At 39.5% G+C, this 9010-nt stretch overlaps 1 long non-coding RNA gene across 2 annotated transcripts; it reads left to right on the forward strand.

The window, feature by feature from the left end:
* Nucleotides 1-3391: 3391 nt before the first annotated feature.
* On the forward strand, nucleotides 3392-6570 carry LOC132692272 (uncharacterized). 2 transcript variants are annotated; one of them, XR_009616271.3, is made up of 2 exons: nucleotides 3392-4647; nucleotides 6040-6570. It is a non-coding gene; the product is annotated as an uncharacterized LOC132692272 (long non-coding RNA). The 2 variants fall into 2 exon arrangements; XR_009616270.2 differs by having other exon boundaries at nucleotides 3392-3765.
* Nucleotides 6571-9010: the final 2440 nt, after the last annotated feature.

Below are 9010 nucleotides of genomic sequence, written 5' to 3' on the forward strand. Positions count from 1 at the left end.
AGCTCAAGACTAATAATCAGAGACCCTGAAGCACTTTTAGTTCCAAAACTGTCTGGAATGTTCCATGGGGACGTGAAAAGGGTTATGCAATGATGATCTCTGGTACAGGTGGAATGTCCTCAGAATCTGAAGGGAGGAGCAGAGGCAGCGTAACTCCTCCCAGAGTGGGGTGGATATGACTTGTCTATTTCATAGTCTCCTTTATTATTCTGTCAATGTTTACTTTTTATTTTCATCAAAGTATTTATTGTACGCAACTTTAAAAGTCAAATGATATTACAAGGTTTGCTTTATCTTCTCACCATCTCATTTCCCACTCCCAAGGTGTGATCATTTTCAACTCTTTCAGCTCTTCCTTCCAGCAATTACCTGTAATTTCTAATAGCGTGTTTCTGCTACTACTCTACTACTTTATCCGATTTTATGTTTTAGATGCTACTTGTTGACTGTAGAAGATAAAGATTTTGCTTTCTTATACCCTTCATACACAGACATATTTGTTCTTTCTGAAAACTTGTAAAATAGCATTATGGTAAAGTCCATTGTCAGGGTTTTCATTATTTTGTCCTTGTAAATATTCACTGCTAAGGGTACTTCTGGTGCAAACTTTAGTATTTATTGTGAATTTATTGGCTCTTTTTTTTTTTTTTTTTTTTGTCTTTTGCTCATCTTTCTTCAAGTTTCTGGTTAAGGTTTCCTATATCCTCTAACAGCTCTGTAAAATAACTTTCAGTCCATTTCTACACACCTTTCCTTCCTCCTAAGCTACAGTCCTGGGACTCTGCTGTCATTCAAAGAGATGTACTCTAGTGTTACAGCTAGATTGCATTTCATGTCTTGATCTTTTGGATTTAATTCTTTGTTTTGATGGAACACAAACTCCAACAATCTCCTTAAAAAAAAAAAAAAAAAAAAGAGGTTCAGGGAAGCAACCTCTTTGGAGAGTTGGATGTCTGAAAATGTGTTTATTCCAGTCTAATGTTTGATTGATCTTGATTTGTATTTGAAAAAGTTGTATTCTCTATCTATAGCAGAGAACTCAAATGGTAGGAATCTCTGGCCCCTGACAATACTATCCAATCTAGTTTGCATTTAGGAAGAGAGTGGCCTAAGGGCAAATTCAGGGTCTACTGACAATAGCTTCTCTGGGTCGTACCAGGACAAAGTGAATTCATTTTTATTACTTAGAGATATTGGCTTTACTTGAAAAGATGATGGTGTGTTGTTATCTCACTGGGTAGTAGTGTTGCATACCCACTGGCAGGTCACTTTCCATATGCTATTAGAAGGAAATGGGCCTTACCAGACCATGCTTTTGTGTGTGACCAAAATAGAGTATGTACTCACACTTTTAGAAAAGTGAAGCACAGACAGAAATATTATATGCTCTAATTCTGGGACTCTTCACCTGAAGTCTTCTATAGATCATCTGTGTGGGTCCTTGAACTCCCTGAACGGGCATGCAAATTTTATTTTGTGTTACTTACATAGGCTAAGCTTCAGTGACCTAATAATAAGGTGGAGACAATGTTAATAGTTCCTCGTATGGTGGCTGTGATTTTTCATATTTAAAGACAACTATGACACGCAAAAAAGTTGAGAACAATTGAATTCTAATCCCCTCTTTCCTCCATTTAGTAGATGGAGAAGCAGATTCCATAAAAGTTAGATGTCAAGTTGATGTAACATGCGTTTCCACCATAGCTGGGTCCAGAGCATTGGTTTTCTGACTCCTTACCTGGGAGTCTTCCCACATAAGCTTCAGCCAAGGTAATATTTGAGACTTACTATCAATTTTCCCCATCTGTTTTCTGAGGGAAGGTTGAGGTGAAGTTTCTTTTCCTGAGATTCATTGCTCACGATGAAATGTGGCTGAAAGCGGCTTCTGAAACCAGAAACTGTCAAGGGAGCAACATTTATTTTTCTCATTATTCATTCTTCTAGCTAGGCCATGAGAAACATGTGAATATGGATAAATCAATGTAGATGCAAAGTCTTGACAGTATTACTTGGCTCAAGTGTATGCTGGAGTTTCAAGACAATTACAACCATGCTGCAAGAATAAACATTCTGCTCAAGCACTTTGACCAAGGAAACCAGGGTCTTTGTTTAATTGACCTCTTTTGGAAAATAAGTTCATGTAACTCTATGGGAGTAAGCTCATTAGTTGACATTCTGTGATCACAAAATATTAAGTTTTGAACACTAATTACACTTAATTTCTTACCTGTGTATATTGTTTCATTATTTACAAAGTGCTTTCACATATTATTTTATTTAAAAACAATCTGCAATGGAATGTTATCCTTCCCCACATTTACAGATGAGAAACTGAGGACAAGGATTTGAAGAGATTTGCCTGAAGTCATGTCGCTAATAAGGGTTAGAACTGGAACAAGAACACTTGCCTTCTGATTCCAAGTCCTGCTCTTTTTCCATCAAGCCATGTGGCCTCTTAATCACCATCAGTCATGCTACCTTTCGTACTCCCATGAGAGATACATTTTAGAGGTAAGGGTGAAATCGCAATGGGCATGCTGTCCTTGAGGGTTTGCAGCAATGCCCTGCGTGAAGGAAACATACTCGATTAGCCTGCCAGATATGAACAGGCTCAGGGCATGTGGCCTCGGGGAGTGGCCAGATACAGGATCCTAGGGAATTTGGACCAACGCAATCATTCACCCAGAGATCAACTTTACTCCTTCTATTTCAGGTAGGTGTTAATAGTAGATGAGGGTACAACATTCTATACAAAGAACATGAGGCAAGGGCTCCCACAAAGATTTATTAAGTTACTATACTCCTCGAAGGACCTAGCATAATGTAATTCACGTCCAATTTTTTGTCAGCTACAGGGATCAAGGACGGTTTTCTTTAAATTTTTTTTTAACGTTTTATTTATTTTTGAGACAGGGAGAGACAGAGCATGAACAGGAGAGGGTCAGAGAGAGGGAGACACAGAATCTGAAACAGGCTCCAGGCTCCAAGCTGTCAGCACAGAGCCCGATGCGGGGCTCGAACTCACGGACCGCGAGATCACGACCTGAGCCGAAGTCGGCCGCTTAACCCACTGAGCCACCCAGGTGCCCCAAGGACGGTTTTCTTTACAAATGATGGAGAGTCAAGATTTTCATCCCTTGGTTTTACCTGCCAAGTAAATAAAATAAAATGGTAGCTTATATAAACAATTGCTTTTCATTAAACTCATCTTCTTTTAACTTAAATTTTAATGAAAAGAATATTTAAAAACTCCCAGTTTTTTACTTTGTGAATAAATCTGCCATATGCCAGGACGTGAGCTGATATTCCGAATGAAGTCAGCATTTCTGGCTTGCTTGAGTTGGAGAGAAAAGTTTTAAATCTTTCTCCTGTTCTTGATCCCACAGGTGGGATCTCATATGGCCATGTTCAAGATCAGTGACGTTTTTAGAAAAGAGTAAGAATTGATGCAACTGCAGTGGGAAGCCTGGAGCAAAGCCTGAGGGTCAAGTTTGACAGAGCTCAGGACTGCTCTGGGTGCATGACAGACCTTGGCTTCACCAGACCCCAAGCATGACCTCATTTTCTCATAAATAGAGAAATGCCTCTTTAGCAAGGAGCTTACAATCTTCTATGTAAAATAAAAATTGTCCCTCTTGGATATATTCCTGCTGGAGTCCTGAAAAGCTGGAATTCGTTTTGAACACCATATATATCTAAGTTGTTTGAAGATATTGTTTCAAAGAGATGCCTCAGGAACCACTTAAGAAGAATATTCAGCTTCAGGTCCAGCACGCTTGGCTTTAAATGCTTGACAACCTCGTTTTGCCCTGCCCCAAATTCCTCACTCCATTCTCACCATTTTCTAGAATACTAACCTCTCCAACTTTCCTCTTTTATGCCTTCCCATCAGCATAGTTTTATTTACTATTGCTTGCATTTTCCTACATGTCTTTAGTAATTTGACGAAGGCCTTTTGGGAATGCCTCCAGCTCCATGGTCCTTGTGCTTTATGGAGCCTCTGCTCACTACCCAACCTTTCTGGCCTCTTGGGCAGAGCCCAGACATAACGTGGGGGTCCCTGAAGAGGCTATGTATGAACGATAAAAAATGACTAACCCCAATTAACTAGACAACTTAAAATTAACTTTCATTTGACCTCTACTTCATCTGTATCGGTGTCTTTCAGTTGTCTGTATCTATAAAGTCCAGGTACATTTCTTCAGTATTCCACTGGCTGGAAAGACAGAGGGAGGGCAGGCAGTGTATGTAAACAGCTCAGCAGCTGCTGGAAAATCTTGATGGGCATGCTGTCAGTCTCCTTTGCTATTTCCCCCTAGCTCTGATTGTGGCTCTGAATTCTTTAAGGACTAAAGAGAGATTCTCGTGTTTGACAACTAAACTAACAGCTCGACGAGGGGAAAAAGACTGCTGAAATCTGTCAATGAATGTTGCTAACATATGTTGCATTTATGGACAAGGAGAACACTAGACCTAGCAAGTCTTTGGAAAGATGTGTGAGCTGGCTGACAGCTGTGACATCTCAGCACAACAAGTTAAAGTAACACTGAGCAGTGGGTTGTGTCCAGTGAGACTTGGTTGGCCACAGATGACAATTCTTCTCCCTGAGCTATTTGTCTAGTGTCGATGATTAATATCAAATGTCGGGTAAGGCTCACTTCCAACAATAAGGTTGAAGCTACACTCAGTTAACAGAGCATAGGATTTTAGTTTTCCATAGCTCACTCAAGCCATCCAGGCCCTTCCTAGGGGGTTATCCCCAGGATGAGTTAGATAAAAGGAGAGCTGCAAGGCTCTTCTTCCAGAAGCAAAGCTTCAAGCAGTGCACGACGGAAGCAGATACTTATCACTTGCATGAGGAAAGGTGGAACAGGCATTTTTTGGCCAAACGTGTTGGATAGACTAAGATTGAAGATTGCGGGATAAACTCAGGTGGATCCTGGAGGACACACAATCATAGAACAAATAGTTTCACTGAAAACCAAGTTTAGATACATATCTTTAGGGTAAAGAGGAGGTTCTTTAACTTTAGGTGTTGATGCATATATTCTGCAATATAATTGACCATAAACGTAGGCGTGTGTGTGTGTGCATGTGTGTGTGTTTATATATTTTTCTTGTTTTTGATGCCTATCGTAGACAGGGTGTGTAAGCATAAGAAAAATAAAGTGTATATATTTCTTTTGCTAAGGATATTTTTATAAGAGATGTTTAAAATCAGAAGTGTTAATTTTACATAGTGTGTATGGAAAACATAGATGGTTTTCTATCTTTTGTCTCCAGATACGGGTTATTTGGGAGCCTTAAAGCATGAGTGCATTTCTGCTTCAGCTGATCACACTTTTGGGGGGCAGCTGGGGGGCACAAAAGTGTGGAGGGGCATCTGGGTGGCTCAGTTGGTTAAGCGTCTGACTTAGGCTCAGGTCATGATCTCGCAGTTCGTGGGTTCCAGTCCCGTATGGGGCTCTGTGCTGACAGCTTGGAGCCTGGAGCCTGCTTTGGATTCTGTGTCTCCTTCTCTCGCTGCCTTCCCCCACTTGTGCTCTCTCTCTCTTTCTCTCTCTCTCCCTCTCCCTCTCTCTCTCAAAAATAAATAAACATTAAAAAAAATTAAAAAAAAAACACAAAAGTGTGGATAATAAAAAACAATATAGAAATACAAAGTCAATATTAAGCAAATCCCTATTATAAATAAAGGGACTGTGGTTTCTAGTGAACGGTTTAACATGCATCACAGAACGGGAATTTGAATCTGAGAGCACCTGGATCTGTGCTTACAGTGCTTTAATCAGACAAGATCTCTGTGTAACATCAAATGCCAATGGGATCTTTGATGGTTGTAGGACACGTCAATGCATTTTGTATGCCCAGAAGTGGCAGTGAGGGTTCGATTGGTTTTGAAACTAAGTTTACGTGACACCAAAATTAGCAATTAAAAATTAAAAAAAAAATTCAGTCTCTTTTCCTTCTATTATTTTCAACAATTTTAAACAAGTTAGCTGTTAATGACTTTAATGGGATGTTTTTGTTTTTACGTAGATCCGTTCTGTAACGTTGGCACACACCAAGGAAAAGCACAGTCCAGAAGCTATGCGTTTCTTTTTTCTGGACCACTCATCTTTTTGGTATGCTGGCACAATTGTTTGCAAGCTCTCATCATCATGGGGAAGTCATCTATTAAGAACCATCTGCTGAAGAGAATTCCAGTCCCTAATATTACATCACTGCTGGAGCTGTCCATGTTCTTCCCCACTGCCCACCACTACCTTTCTCACATTGCTTCTTTGTGTCTGTGCATGGAGAACAGACAAGTGTACGGGATTTGTTTTACTTAAGACTTAGCGTGGTAGAGCTAAAAGTATAGTTCACTGCCTCTCAAATGTCAACGTGCAGAGGAGTCACCTGAGACTCTTATTAAAATGCAGATTTGGGGCGCCTGGGTGGCTCAGTTGGTTAAGCCTCTGACTTCAGCTCAGGTCATGATCTCATGGTTTTTGGATTCCAGCCTTGAGTCGGGCTCTGTGCTGACAGCTCAGAGCCTGGAGCCTGCTTCGGATTCCATCTCCTTCTCTCTCTGCCCCTTCCCCTGTTTGTGCTCTATCTCTCTGGTTTTTCAACTTCCACTCTGTTGACATTTTGGGCTGAATAATTCTTTCTTGTGAAGGAATGTTTTATGCATGACACGACGTTTAGCAATATCCCTGGCTTCTACTGACTTCTACTGTAGTGTTCTCTCCCTCTAGTCGTGACAGTGAGAATTATCTTCCAACATCGCCAAATATCCTTTGGGGATAAAATCACCCCAAGTTGAGAACCACTAGGGTAGGGGTTATCATGAAGGATTCTGGATTAGAATGCTTGGATTCAAATTCTGGCTTACTTACTGTATGAGTGGCCATAGGCAATTTATATAATTTTTCTGAGCCTTAGTTTTCTCCTCTATAACATGGGGATAATAATAGTATCTACCTTAGATATTCATAGTGTCAGGATGACAACATAGGAGGTTTCTGAATTTTCCTCCTCCCACTGACGCACCAAATATACAGCTACACATGAAGCAACTTCTTTTGAGAGAAATCCAAAAACCAGCTGAGTCACTCCTACACATCAGACAACTGGGGAAAGACCCACATTGAAATAGGAAAGGCTGAGACATGCCATAAACCTCACCCCCAGCACAACACCATACAGTTGGGAGGGAACCCCCAACTCCTATCTTCTCCTTGAGGTATAAAAGGCTTGGACTATACATTTAGTGCCCCAACTTTTAAGGCTGCTGCCTAAGGGACAGGCCCTCATATTAGGTCCCCTAACTCTGAAAGCCAGTGGAGTTTGTGTTCACAAGTCCCACGGGACTACAGCAAACAAGGAAAGCCCTAAAAATCAGTTGCATTTCTATACACTAATAACAAATTACTAGAAAGAGAAATTAAGAAAATAATCCCATTTTCTATGCCATCAAAAAGAATAAAATACAAAGGGAAAAATGTAATCACGAGGGTGAAACATCTCTACATGGAAAACTATAAAACATCGTTGAAATAAATCGAAGAAGCCAAAAATAAATGGAAAGGTATTCTGTGTTCATGGACTGGAAGAATTAACATTGTTAAAATGTTCATACATTTAAAGATTCAATGCAACCCCTATTAAAACTCAAAATGGCTTTTTCACCAAAATAGAAAAAAACAATCTGAAATTCATACACAACCACAAAAGACCCCAAATTGCCAAAATAAGAAAGAACAAAGCTGAAGGCATCATACTTCTTGATTTCAAACTGTATTACAAAACTATAGCAATCAAAACAGTGTAGTGTTGCCATAAAAACAGACACACGGATCAGTGGAACAGAATAGAGAGCACAGAAATAAACCCCTGTGTATATGGTTAATTTATTTATGACAAAGGAGTCAAGACTATGCAATAGGGAAAGGATAGTCGTCAATTAACAGTGTTGCAAAAATTGGTTATTCACATGAAAAAGAATGAAACTGTCCCCTGCCTTACACCATACACAAAAAATCTAATTAAAATGTATTAAATACATGAACATAAGATCTGAAAAGGTAAATGTCCTAGAAGAAAACATAGAAGGTAAGCTGCTTGACATTGGTATTGGCAATGATTTTTTTGGAAAACAAGTGGGACTAAATCAAATTAAAAAGCTTCTGCACAGCAAAGAAAACCATTAACAAAACGAAAATTCAACCTGTGAAATGGGAGAAAATATTTGCAAATCACATATCTGATATGGTATTAGCATCCAAAATACATGAAATCTCATACAGCTCAATAGCAAATTCCCTCACAAATAACCCAATTTAAAAAAGGGCAAAGGACCTGAATAAACATTTTCCCATAGAAGACATACAAATAGCCAAGAGGTACAGGGAAAGGTGTTTGACATTGCTAATTATCAGGTAAATGCAAATCAAAACCACGATGAGGGGTGTTTAGGTGGCTCAGTCAGTCTTGATTTCAGCTCAGGTCATGATCTCATGGTTGGTGGGTTCTAGCCCTGAGTTGGGCTCTGCGCTGATAGTGTGGAGCCTGCTTGAGAGTTTCTCCTTCCCTCTCTCTCTGTCTCTCTCTGTACCCCTCCCCTGATTCACATGAGCTCTCTCTCCAAATAAATAAGTAAACATCAAAAAAAAAAAAAAAAAAACGAAAACAACAACAAAAAACAAAAACACAATGAGATGCCACCTCACATCGGTTAGGATATCTATTATCAAAAAGCCAAGGCATAACAAAAGCTGGTGAGGATGTGGAGAAAAGGGAACCCTGTATACTGTTAGTGGGAATGTAAACTGGTATACCATTACAGAAAACAATATGGGGTTTCCTCAAGCAGTTAAAAATAGAACTACATATGATACAGGAATCTTACTTCTGAGTATGAATCCAAAAGAAATAAAATCAGCATTTTGATAGATATATGTAGTCCCATGTTTATTGAAGCATTATTTATAATAATGAAGTTATGGAAACAACCTGCACTTGA

Source organism: Panthera onca, chromosome B1 (assembly GCF_046562875.1).
Source record: "Panthera onca isolate mPanOnc1 chromosome B1, mPanOnc1 haplotype 2, whole genome shotgun sequence".
NCBI lineage: Eukaryota > Metazoa > Chordata > Mammalia > Carnivora > Felidae > Panthera > Panthera onca.